Raw genomic sequence first — 13,082 nt, 5'->3', positions numbered from 1 at the left:
AACCACCTCTAACACATAATGCAAAGCTGGATCTGGGTGCTGTAAAACAGGTGCAGAAATAAACAGATTTTTTAGTTTATCAAGGGCTACCTGAGCTTCTTGGGACCGCTGGAACCGAACCTGCTGATGGGTCAACTGTGTGATAGGTGAGATGATGGAGGAGAAGTCTTTTATGAATCTTCAAAAAAAATTGGCAAAGCCCACAAATCGCTGTATGCCTTTTTTGTCCGAAGGAACTGGCCATTCCAAAATTGCCTTCACCTTTTGCTGGTCCATTGCCATTCCATCTGTGGAGATAATGAGCCCCAAAAAGTCATCGTTTTCCTCAGAGTTGTGAGCACCTTCTTTACGTGAGTTTGATGGAATTCCAGAGTGGAAGAAAAGATGAGGATGTCATTGAGATAAACAATTGCAAAGTTGTCAAGGAACTCCCGAAAAATATCGTTCAGCAGATGTTGAAACGTGGCTGGGGCGTTACACAAACCGAACGGCAAGATATTCAAAGTGTCGGAACCGAGTTCTGAATGCCGTCTTCCACTTGTCCCCCTCGTGGATACGGACAAGGCTATAGGCTCCCCGCAGATCTAATTTGATAAAGATCTGGGCAGTTCGGAACCTTTGAAACAGTTCAGGAATGAGAGGGAGTGGATACCAGTTTTTTTATGGTAACTTTGTTGAGTTCTCTATAGTCCACGCAGGGTCTCAATGTGCCAGCCCTCTTTTCTTCAAAGAATATGCCGGCCCCAGCAGGAGAGGAGGAAGGACGAATGAACCCTTTTTCAAGATTTTGGTTGATTTACAACCGTAGAGTCTCCAGTTAGCATTCAGATAGAGGAAATATCCATTTAAAATTAATTTCAGCTCCCAGGAGTAACTCTATTGGGCAGTCATAAGGCCGGTGAAGTGGAAGGACCTTAGCCTTCTTTTTGTCTAAGACATCCATGAATTCCTGATAAGCTGATGGAACGTTCAGGGAAGTACCAGGTACAGGTTGAACAGTCAAACAACTGGTAGAAGTATTGGATCCGGGAGCGAAGCAGTGCTGCAGGCAGTAAGCGGAAGAAAAGGAGATTTCTTTCTTGGCCAAGTTGATTTGGGGATTATGCGCCTGTAGCCAATCGCGTTCCAGAATGATAGGAAACATGGGCGAGCATAAGACATCGAAGCAGATGAACTCTTGATGGCCAGAATCTGCTATGGTGAGGATTGGTCTGGTTTCTTGGGTAACGGGTCCGGAACAGGGTAAGGAACCATTGTCTAAATGGACCTCAAGTCTTTTCTTTTTATTATGCAGGGGTACACAGAGTATTTTAGCCAGAGATAAGTCCAGAAAACAGCTGCAAGTCCTGGAATCAATGATCAATGATCAAATAAGATTTACTAGGTCTCACGGGGAAGTTACGTAAGAAATGTCCAACCCTTCCACAGTAGAGGCAGAGATTGGCCCGCCGTCTGTCTCTCATCCAAGGTCAAGGAGGAACAGACCAGGTCTACTTGCATAGTTTCCCCTTCAGAAGCTGTAGAGAAAGAGGGTGCAGATGTAGGTACTGAAGCAGGTGGAACTTTAGGCAACATCCGGGTAGGCCGAAAGGTTTGAGAGCGCTCCGACCACTGCTTCCATAGGCGTCTCTCAAGCTGAATGGCAAATTGGATAAGACCTTCAAGAGAAGCAGGGGAATAAACTCTAGCCAGTTCATCTTTAGGAGTCTCAGACAGTCCTTGGGGGTACTGGTACCTAAGAGCGGCCTCATTCCAAGTAGGGGAGACTGTCAAATGCTGCAGACAGCCTTCCAGCTGGAAATAGCCTTCTTGGAGTCTCTGTACTGCCTGAATAAGGGTGTTGACTTTCCTGGCACAAAGCCTTGAGCTGGGAAGCACATCTGTCGGCCTTCGAGATGGCTGGATTGTACTGTCACGTACCTGATCTGAGGCCAAGGTGCTGAGAGGGCTCCCCTTGTAATCTCAACAGTTGAAGGAATGTGACAATACATCAGCTCTGGAACTAGCAGCCCCATGCTTGATTCAAAATTTAAACCCAGGTTGCCAACAGGGTCCTCAAGAGTTGGGCCAGTGATCACCTGGTGGATGCTGGAGATGACAGGATACACAGCAAGACAGACGTCTCTCGGGAACTCCTGGATGTACTTGGCACACTTGTGCACATAGGAAGCAGTAGCAGAAACCAGCCTGAGGACCAAACACGGGTAATCAGTCTGGGAACAAGGCAGGTAGCAGAATCAGGAACTTGGCCGAGGTCACAACAGGAAAGCAGGCAGGTATTAATAGCAGATTTCGTAATGTGAGCCAGGGTCATACACAGGAAGGCAGGCAGGTAAGTAATAGCGAAGTCCGTAAAGCAAGCCGGAGTCATACACAGGTGATCAAACAGGAGCAAGGTTGGTAGAGCAAGCCAGAGGGTCAACGCCAGTAAAGAGATCACACAGGTCAGGAACAAGCCGGGTCACACCAGGAAACCAAAGAAAGTACACAGAGGTTCAGGAACACGGGAAGGCTGACGACAATCCTGCAATTTAGTGGAATCAGTAACAGTCTTATATAGGCCAGCAAGTGGCCACATCTGTCACGTTATGCGCGCACCATAGTATATATTGAATTCTAGAAATCGCTTTTCAGATGTGAGACCACTGGGCAGGGGCCAGTTCAAAATAGCAGCAACTTAGTTAGAGTCCATGGAAAGATCATCTTTAGAGACAATATAATCATATAATAAAAATTGTTTTGCACACAGTAGTGGTGGCCAGAAAAAAATCACACCAAGATCTTCATCCTTCTCGGTTTGTTCTAGTTAGAGATAATATAGCCCAGGAAAGGCATCTATAGGTTCAAAGGTACATTTTACTGAAGGCATTGCAAAATGTTGCAGATATGCTGTTTGTGAGAGGTCAAAGCCAGAGAGAAGGCTAATATATTTTCCAGATAGATGACAACACATCTGTAGAGGAGATTTTGGATGATTTTGATGATTTTTTTGACAAACTGATAGAAGACTGTAAGGGCTTTACTGAGGCTGAAGAGCATTACAAGGTATTTGTAGTGGTCATCTCTGGTTTTAAATGTATTTTTCCACCCGTCACCCTCTTTGATGCAAATCACGTTGTATGCACCTTGTACATCTATGTTTGTAATCACATGGGCTCCATGGAGGTATTTAAAAAGCACTGTAATAGGGAGTTGAGGGTAGTGGCTCTTGACAGTAATGGCATTAGGTTACAGAAGAAATATACAGTATATAAAAAAGAAAAAAAAACAGCTTCTTTTGAAATATTAGCAGGAAAATATTAAAACATATATGTGGTCCCTTTAACATTAGTCTACACTCTTATATGTGGGTAAATACAAGCCTTTCCATACTGTACATATTGTTCACGGGTTTAACAATTGTGGGTGCAGTGGAATATAGTATAGCTCAATGCATTTCTTGGATAGATTGCGCCACTTCATCAGAAGCCCAACTCCCCTCCATGCTGGGGCAGTCAGACACACAAAAAAGCACCACACCCCAGGACCCCAGAAATGAAGCACCATATACAGTCTGTATAGCAATTTAGGAGTCTGAATCTATTAGTAGAGGGTTAATTAGTCAAGGGAAAAGGAGGAAAAACTTCCCTTTTGGATCTCACATATGGATAATGATAGACATGTCTTACAGTGCTGAAGAGCCCAAAGATAGATACTGGTGCTGTGAAATTTACAGCTAGGGCGCCAGTCAGTATTAATCATAGGGATCTCCAGCACCCTAACAAATGGCTGGAAATCTGGATGTTCTACTTTTTTTGGGCCATGTTACAAAATGAAAGTAATCACATTAAGTCTGCAGTAATCAATACAAGCGTGGGCATTTTTTTTTTTTTTTAAACAGAAGAAGAAACCAACCTCAGCAGGAGAAGTTAATTTGTGGATCTACAGTACCACTCTTTTGCAGAGAGAAAATACATTAATGGCACAATTGTACAATGGATTGATAACTGATTTGCTTTGCGTTTGGAAAAAAAGCGTATTGGCACATTAAGCTAGGAGAGGATTGATCTCAGAGAAAGCCAGAGGAAGAGACTTGGCTGGCAAAACTTTGGTAAGGCACTTGAGTGATAGGAAAGCCCAGAGGTGGGCAACTGAAAGGAAGAACAATCTAGTGCTGGAGAGGGTTGTTGGAGCCAGGGAAGATCCAGGATGAGTGTAGAAGTGCTGGACAAGAAACAGAGGGTGCACTAACCTAGCACATTACCTTTTTGATAGCTTTATCAATCATAAAAGTACAGATGTATACTCACCAACATACCCTCTTCATAAGAGCCCCCCTCTTCCCTCGAAACATGTTAGCCGTTTTGAAGGTCTTCTCGCGCTTGGTACTTGTCTAGATGAACAGGCCGTTTCAAGCACATTGTGGACTTTGATATGCCCTATTGCTGATGTGGTTTGTGAGTATACATATGTTCTTTTAACATTAGTAAAGCTATCACAAAGGTAATATGCAAAGTTGGTGTGCCCTTTGTTCCTTGTCTTTGCAGAATTTCTTCTGGGTTTCCCTGGCCCCCAAGGGACAACAAAGCCACATATTGGATTAGCCGAAGATGTCTGAGTGATTTTTGCCAGTGCACTTCTCTTAAGTGCAGGAGATTGGTATTTTTTGTCTGCATGAGTGTAGAAGTGACTTGTGACATGTGGCATATGGTATGAAGTATACTAACAGACTATGATCTTGCTGATATACAGGTACACAGAAATGATTTGATGTTGAAAAGGAGGATAAGCATTATAGTCCAGTATACTTCCCCTCCAGGCATACTAGATATTGGAGTTTCCCAACCACTGTGGACATTGCTTAAGAATGTGTCCTTTTGTCCACGGTAGATAAAAAAAGGTCTTGGGAATGATGTTGGGCCCTTTCTTTATTTTGAATCGCAAAGGCTTCTCTCAGTGAGGTGAAGCAGGAATTGGTATTGGGTTTCAGATCTGTTAAAATTAGATACTTCTAGCCTTCAAAGGACACCTCAGTCCCCATTTATTTCATTAATTTTATCCACATTGACCTATAGAGGTTATAAAGGCAGATACAGAATAGTGTAAGTCCTGAGACCGACAGAGATTGATTTACTTGAAATGGAGAATGCAAAATCTGGTGCAGCTCTACATAGAAAACAATCAGCTTCCTGTAGAAGCTGATTGGCTATCATGCACAGCTGCACCAGATTTTGCACTCTCCAGTTTTAGTAAATCAACCCCATTGTGAGCACAAACAGCAGAGAGTAACTAAATCTCGTACACACGCGTCGAAAATCGGCAGGAAATTTTCGTCCGACGACCGATCCGCCGATTTTCGGCTTGTTAGTATGATGCTTCCGACAACCGGCTCCGACTTTTCGGCCGAAAAAAATCTGGTGTGCAGGCTATAAAATTTTTGTTGGCCGTCAAAACACGGCCGATTTTCGTGCAGTCAGTACAGATTTCGACAGGGAAAAATCTAATGAGCAAGTCTGGGCATGCTCAAAGAAGAAAGAACACAAAGAAATCAAACCAACACATGACATCACTTCTGAAGTAGAATTTTGTCGGGCGAGAAAATTCGTGTGCATTCTAGGCACATTCCAACCAACAAAACACCACTCTGGACAAAAGACAGACGATCGGTCGGCCGATCATCGTTGCGTGTGTACTAGGCTTAAGCCAGTAGACTAGTGGCTAGGCTATGCACAGACAAATAGAGTTCTGGTTACAGACAGGTAAATAGAGCAATGGCTGACAAAAAGCATAGGTAACAGACCAGTGATCAGGAAAAGCACAGACAAACTAATCCCAAAATAACCCTATTCATTTGTAGGAATTTTCAAAGGCATGAGCAGTCAAACAGAAATCAGAGAGACCTCTAACAAGGCATGAGCAAACATGCAAACCTTTACATCAAGCATGGGGTTGAAGCCATGGCTTCTTTTTAAAGCCCACTAATGGGGACAGGTGTGCACAACAGGGACCTAACTGCAGTGCTCAGTAACAACCAGCAGACAGTGAAGGTTTAAGCATTGAGGTTTTAGGAAAAAATGGGGTATTGCCAGTAAAACTAGAAATTCCTTTTAAAATGAGTTTTTTTATAAGCTAAATACATTTCATTCAGTCTGTACACTACGTATGATATTTACAAAAAACAACATTTAATATAGTGATCAAACTCTAGGGTGTGACCTCTCTTAGGACAAGGTCAGCGAAAGTTCACAAGCTGGGTAGAACGTGGAGTATGCAGGGTTGTTTCAGAGCAATTATTTGGCTGGCTCCCTAATTCCTAAACAAGGGACTGCTCTTAAAATAATAAATAAGAGCCACCGGCTATTATTATGTGGCTGCCTGCCACGTTATTCTGTATCTCATTTCTGCCAGGCAGTGCGTACGTGTAAATATGAATTAGTCATATGCAGATGTGTTTCTGCATTCACACATTCTTGTTCCACCTTTGCTTTTCCCAGTTCTGAACACGTTAGCAATGTCCTATATTCCAGGTAAACTGGTTACTGGAAATTTACTTCAATGTGAGCCCCAATTTTTTCTCCATTATCTATTTTACCTGTTGGCTACAAGCTGACCATTTCCCCTGGCTTCAATAATATTTATTCATTGAACCTACGGGGCAAAATATAGCAATGCGGTGTACATATTATTTACAAAATAAACAACATAATGTACTTTTTAAGATATCTTTTAGATTCAGTGTTTTCTTTCTTGATATTTTGGCAGGGGGTCCACTTTGGGTCCAGAAATATGTACTGTAAGAGGTGAAAATGCTAAAAATGAATTGGTGCATATGCAATCAATAAAAAGGAATACATTATGATGTAGCCTGCCACTAGCATTAACGTGTCAGTCTTTGTTTTTCTGAGCCCCCCCCCAACAAACCCACCCGCCCCTATGTATTTACCTGTTGATCTTGCTGTTATTTTTCATCATACTTTAACAGACCAAGCTCTGCAGAAAAATTGGAAGTTAAAACAGCTCAACGGGGGAATTTTTTCATCCATATGTTTAGTGTACATGGAGGAATCTGTTAGATTGCTTACATTCAGCCCACAGGCTGAGCAAAAGGAATCTATACATGTATGACCAGCTTTAGTGTCACTTTACAAATACTTTTCATCCCATAGGCTAATTTGAAATGGTTGACAACTCATTGTAAACATGATAAGCCTGGGGTACGTTTGTGGCTATTGTGACCCCTAAATACAGGCTTTTGTGTATTTTTTTAATATACTGATTTTAAACTTTGTACTGTATATATATATATATATATATATATATATATATATATATATATACACGCTTTTATATATATATATATATATACTGCTCAAAAAAATTAAAGGAACACTTTTTAATCAGAGTATAGCATTGAGTAACTTAAAATCCTGGGATATTGATCTGGTCAGTTAAGTAGCTAAGGGGTTGTTAATCAGTTCCAGCTGCTTTGGAGTTAATGAAATTAGCAACAGGTGCACTAGATGGGTAACAATGAGATGACCTCCAAAACAGGAATGGTTTTACAGGTGAAGGTCACTGACATTTTTCCCTACTCATCTTTTCTGACTGTTTTTCACTAGTTTTGCATTTGGCTAGGGTCAGTGTCACTACTGATAACATAAGGCGATACCTGGACCCTATAGAGGTTGCACAGACAGTCCAACTCCTCCAGGATGGTATATCAATACATGTTATTGCCAGAAGGTTTGCTGTGTCTCCCAGCACAGTCTCAAGATCATGAAGGAGATTCCAGGAGACAGGCAGTTACTTTAGGAGAGCTGGACAGGGCCGTAGAAGGTCCTTAACCCATCAGCAGTTCTGCTCCTTTGTGCAAGGAGGAACAGAATGAGCACTGTCAGAGCCCAACAAAATGATCTCCAGCAGGCCACAGGTGTGAATGTCTCTGACCGTTCTCTAGTGGGCCCTGTGCTTGATTGGAATTTTCCATTGAACACCAGAAGTGGCAGGTCTGCCACTGGCACCCTGTGCTTTTCACAGATGAGAGCAGGTTCACCCTGAGCACATGGGACAGACATGAAAGGGTTTAGAGAAGCCATGGAGACCATTATGCTGCCTGTAACATTGTTCAGCATGACCTTTTTGGTGGTAGGTCAGTGATGGTCTAGGGAGGCTTATCCATGGAGGGATGCACAGACCTCTACAGGCTAGACAAAGTCATCCTAACTGGTATTAGTTATCAGGTTGAAATCCTCGGACCCATTGTCAGACCCTACACTGGTGCAGTGGGTCCTGGGTTTCTCCTGGTGCATGACAATGCCCGGCCTCATGTGGCGACAGTACGCAGCTAGTTCCTGGCGGATGAAGCAATTGATACTAATGAATGGCTCCCACGCTCTCCTGACCTAAATCCAATAGAACACCTCTAGGACATTATGTTTCAGTCCATCCAACGGCACCAGGTTGCACCTCAGTCTGTTCAGGAGATCAGTAGTGCCCTGGTCCTGGTCTGGTCCTGGTCCAGATCTAGGAGTAAATACCCCAGGACATCATTTGTCATCTCATTAGGAGCATGCCCAGATGTTGTCAGGCATGCATACAAGCATGTGGGAACCATACAAACTAGTAAGTACTATTTTGAGTTTCTTCAATGAAATTTCAGCAAAATGGACTAGCCTGCTGCATCAGTTTTTCACTTTGATTTTTGGGGTGTCTTTGAATTCAGCCCTCTGTAGGTTGATCATTTTCATTTCCATCAAACGATATGGCATCCTTTCGATCCTAACATATTACCATATTCAGCATTATATTTTCCCCATTGAGATCTGATGTGTTTTCAAAGTGTTCCTTTAATTTTTTTGAGCAGTGTATATATGGACCTAACTTTTTTTTTTTATTTGTAGATATAACTCATGGATTTCTTGATATTTAACGGAAACATGTGCTGTGAATATACTGTACATGGGATTATGTTACTTCATTGTATCACTTAATAGATAACAGCCTGTCTCCTCCTCTGGAATTGGACTAACTGGCACTCAGTAAACTTTCTTAAACCAGTAATTTGTCAAAGGAAGTAACGGTTTTTATCTTTAGAAGAATGCACAGTGCCAGAAAAAGTAATTTGGAGTAGAGATGGAAGATGGTATATACAGTTGTACTCATAAGTACATACCCTGGCGGAATTTAGGATTTCTTGGCCATTTTTCAGAGAATATGAATGATGACACAAAAACTATTCTTTCACTCATGGTTAGTGTTTGGCTGAAGCCATTTATTATCAATCAAGTGAGTTTACTGTTTTTAAATCATAATGACAACAGAAACTACCCAAATGACCCTGATCAAAAGTTTACATACCCTGGTGATTTTGGTCTGATAACATGCACACAAGTTGACACAAAGGGATTTGAATGGCTATTAAAGGTAACCATCCTCACCTGTGATCTGTTTGCTTGTAATTAGTGTGTGTATAAGAGGTCAATGAGTTTCTGGACTCCTGACAGACCCTTGCATCTTTCATCCAGTACTGCACTGACATTTCTGGATTCTGAGTCATGGGGAAAGCAAAAGAATAATCAAAGGATCTGTGGGAAAAGGTAGTTGAACTGTATAAAACAGGAAAGGGTTATAAAAAAGATATCCAAGGAATTGAGAATGCCAATCAGTAGTATTCAAACTCTAATCAAGAAGTGGAAAATGAGGGGTTCTGTTGAAACCAAACCATGGTCAGGTAGACCCACTAAAATTTCAGCCATAACTGCCAGTAAAATAGCTCAGGATGCAAAGAAAAACCCACAAATAACTTCAGGTGAAATACAGGACTCTCTCAAAACATGTGGTGTGGCGTGGCTGTTTCAAGATGCACAATAAGGAGGCACTTGAAGAAAGATGGGCTGCATGGTCGATTTGCCAGAAGAAAGCCATTACTACGCAAATGCCATAAAGTTACAATATGCCAAACAGCACAGAGACAAGCCTCAAACCTTTTGGCACATAGTCATTTGGAGTGATGGGACCAAAATTGAGCTTTTTGGCCACAACCATACAGGCTACATTTGGAGAGGAGTCAACAAGGCCTACTGTGAAACACAGAGGTGGATCGCTGATGTTTTGGGGATGTGTGAACTACAAAGGCACAGGAAATTTGGTCAGAATTGATGGCAAGATGAATGCAGGATGTTATCAAAAAATACTGGAGGAAAATTTGCATTCATCAGCCCGGAAGCTGCGCATGGAACGTACTTGGATATTCCAACATGACAATGATCCTAAACACAAGGCCAAGTTGATCTGTCATTGGCTACAGCAGAATAAAGTGAAGGGTCTGGAGTGGCCATCTCAGTCTCCTGACCTCAATATCATTGAGGCACTCTGGGGAGATCTCAAACGTATAGTTCATGCAAGAGAGCCCAAGAATATACAGGAACTGGAGGCTATTTGCCAGGAAGAATGGGCAGCTTTACCATCTAAGAAGATAAAGAGCCTCATCCACAAATACCACAAAAGACTTCAAGCTGTCATTGATGTTAAAAGGGCAATACACGGTATTAAGAACTGGGGTATGTAAACTTTTGATCTGGGTCATTGGGGTAGTTTCTGTTGTCATTATGATTTAAAAAGAGTAAACACAGTTGATTGATAATAAATGGCTTCAGCCAAACATTAACCATGAGTGAAAGAAAAGTTTTTGTGTTATCATTCTTATTCTCTGAAAAATGGCCAAGAAATCATAAATTCTGCCAGGGTATGTAAACTTATGAGCACAACTGTATATATATATATATATATATATATATATATATATATATTCTAAAAATATTATGTATTTTTAAATTAGATTCACTTAAAATATGATTGGATGCTTGATGGTGTCCAAATTTTCAAAGTTATATAAAATCATAATTTTATAAAGTTCAGATCAGACTTTTGGGGCATTGCTTTCTGATGAGTGAATTATTTAAAAATGTTTGTGTGAAAAAAAAAACAAAAAGCACAAATAAATTATGTTTCATGTCAGAAATAAAAACGAAAGCTACTAAAGTAAAACTGTCTCATTTTCAAAAACAATGAAAGAAAATCTTGCTCTGCATTTGAATTAATAAATACCCACTGCAGATTAAATTAAACTGTAAGGACACGGTAGCTTTACTAAAGATCTTAAAGCAAGTTTATTACCAATTGTGATTGGACACGCAGTAAATCAGTAATTAGACCATGTAACAGATTTTTGCTGGGTCTGCAGGGTCCACATTAGCATTCAATTCCATTTAAAACATTTTTTTTTGGATTTGATAGAGTAGAGAAAGGTTAGAATCCCTGTGAGCATTTATTATTTTCTGTGTGCCTGTTGCAGAAATGTCCCCTTTGCAGAGGCTTGCTGTCCTTATGACATCATGTAACACAGGTTGAGTACAGTGAGAACAATAAAAACCAGGCAGAGGCTTTAAGCCTTCTATACTAAAAATATGTATAGATTTATCTATAAAACTATAGAGAGATTTATTGCTATCTTTGAATACCTAGAGCCTAGAGTTACCTAGTGGGAGCTTCAGATCTATATAACTTTTGTGCACTATTTTTGGAAAATTTCTGAGAATTAAAAGTAGTGTAAAAGGCACATAAACAGCTAATTTTTCTCTATTGAATACTTGATAATCAAAGAACGAATTTTAAAAATGTTTGCAGACCTTCCGTCTGCTCTAATTTTCCAACATCTTATTTTACGTTACATGTTCTAAGTTCTATGTCATGCTCGGAAATATCAGCCCCAAAATCCAACTATATTTATTTACATTTTCTGAAAGCTGTAACCCTGGACAACAAAATGGTGGTAGTTGCAATTTTTTATGCCGCACAGTTATTTATCAAATACATGCTTTCAGGAAAAAAAATATAAAATAAATTTTACTGCAGAACCAGTAGATGACATGTGTGACATGTAGACATGTTTTTTGATGGGGTGTGTATGGTGTGTGTGGGTGAAGGGTGTGCTTGACATTTTTTTCCAAATGATTTTTATTTATTTAGTAAATTATTTTTATAAAATGTATACAATTTTTTTTACACTTTTTTTTTCTTTTTTTTAACTTTATTGAGATCACATGGGCAGCTGACAGGTCCTCTTTATAGAGACATTGGGGGACTATTAGACACAGATGGGTTTATTTACTAAGTCCAGAGAGGGCTAAATTAGTCACAATTCTGCAGAGAAACCAATCAGCTTCCAGGATTTATTGCAAAGTTTAATTAAACAAGCTGAGGTTAGAAGCTGATTGTTTCTCTGCAGAATTGTGACTCATTTTGCCCTATCTAGCTTTAGGCCCCTTTCACACGAACGATCCAATCAGATCCGCCTGTCAGTTTTTTAGGCGGACCTGATCGGATCCTCCATGCATCCCTATGGGGCAGCGGATGTTATCGGTGACATGTCCGCTGACACCTGCTGCCATCCGCATCTGATACTGTCCGTGAAATCTGGACGGATGGAAACCCTATTTTACATCTATCCAGGGGATCGGATGGGATCGGATGAGAGAGGACAGGCGGTCCGCTCTCATCCGATTCCCCCATAGAGCAGCGGGGCTCTGACACCTCCCTCTCCGCACACAGAAGGGAGAGGGAGCTGTCACCTACCTGCTCAGCGGGGATCGGCGGATCAATCCCCCGCTGAGCAGCACGGATTCCGCCGATGGAGGCGGACCGTGTGAAAGAGCCCTTAGTATATATAAAAACAAAAAGCAGAGAGCCTCTAAGTGTCATTAGTTTAATTAAAAGGGTAAGGCAGATACAGGAAAACTGCTCACATTTAAAACAGTATAAAATAGCTCATCTGTTAGGTGGTCTGCAGGAACACAGGGGTCCACGGCTGGATGTGGTGTCTCCAAGAGGTGGTGCAGGGGATGGTGAAGGAGGGAGATGCCCGGAGGTCCAAGAGACCAGATAGTAGGATGGCCAGGGGCTTCAGGAAGGTGTTCTGTTCCTCAGTGAGACACCTGGTGAGCCGAAAGACCATTTGGTAGGATGGCCGGCGGCTTCAGAAGGGCGCCCTAATACCTAAATCCAAGGTCTCATGATGCATCAGGTCCCGAGTGTCCTCCCTTCTT

The sequence above is a fragment of the Pelophylax lessonae genome (assembly GCF_965119305.1).
Source record: "Pelophylax lessonae genome assembly, chromosome: 3".
In the NCBI taxonomy this organism is placed as follows: Eukaryota; Metazoa; Chordata; class Amphibia; order Anura; family Ranidae; genus Pelophylax; species Pelophylax lessonae.
The sequence above is the reverse complement of the archived record's forward strand: the minus strand, read 5'-3'. Positions refer to the sequence as shown.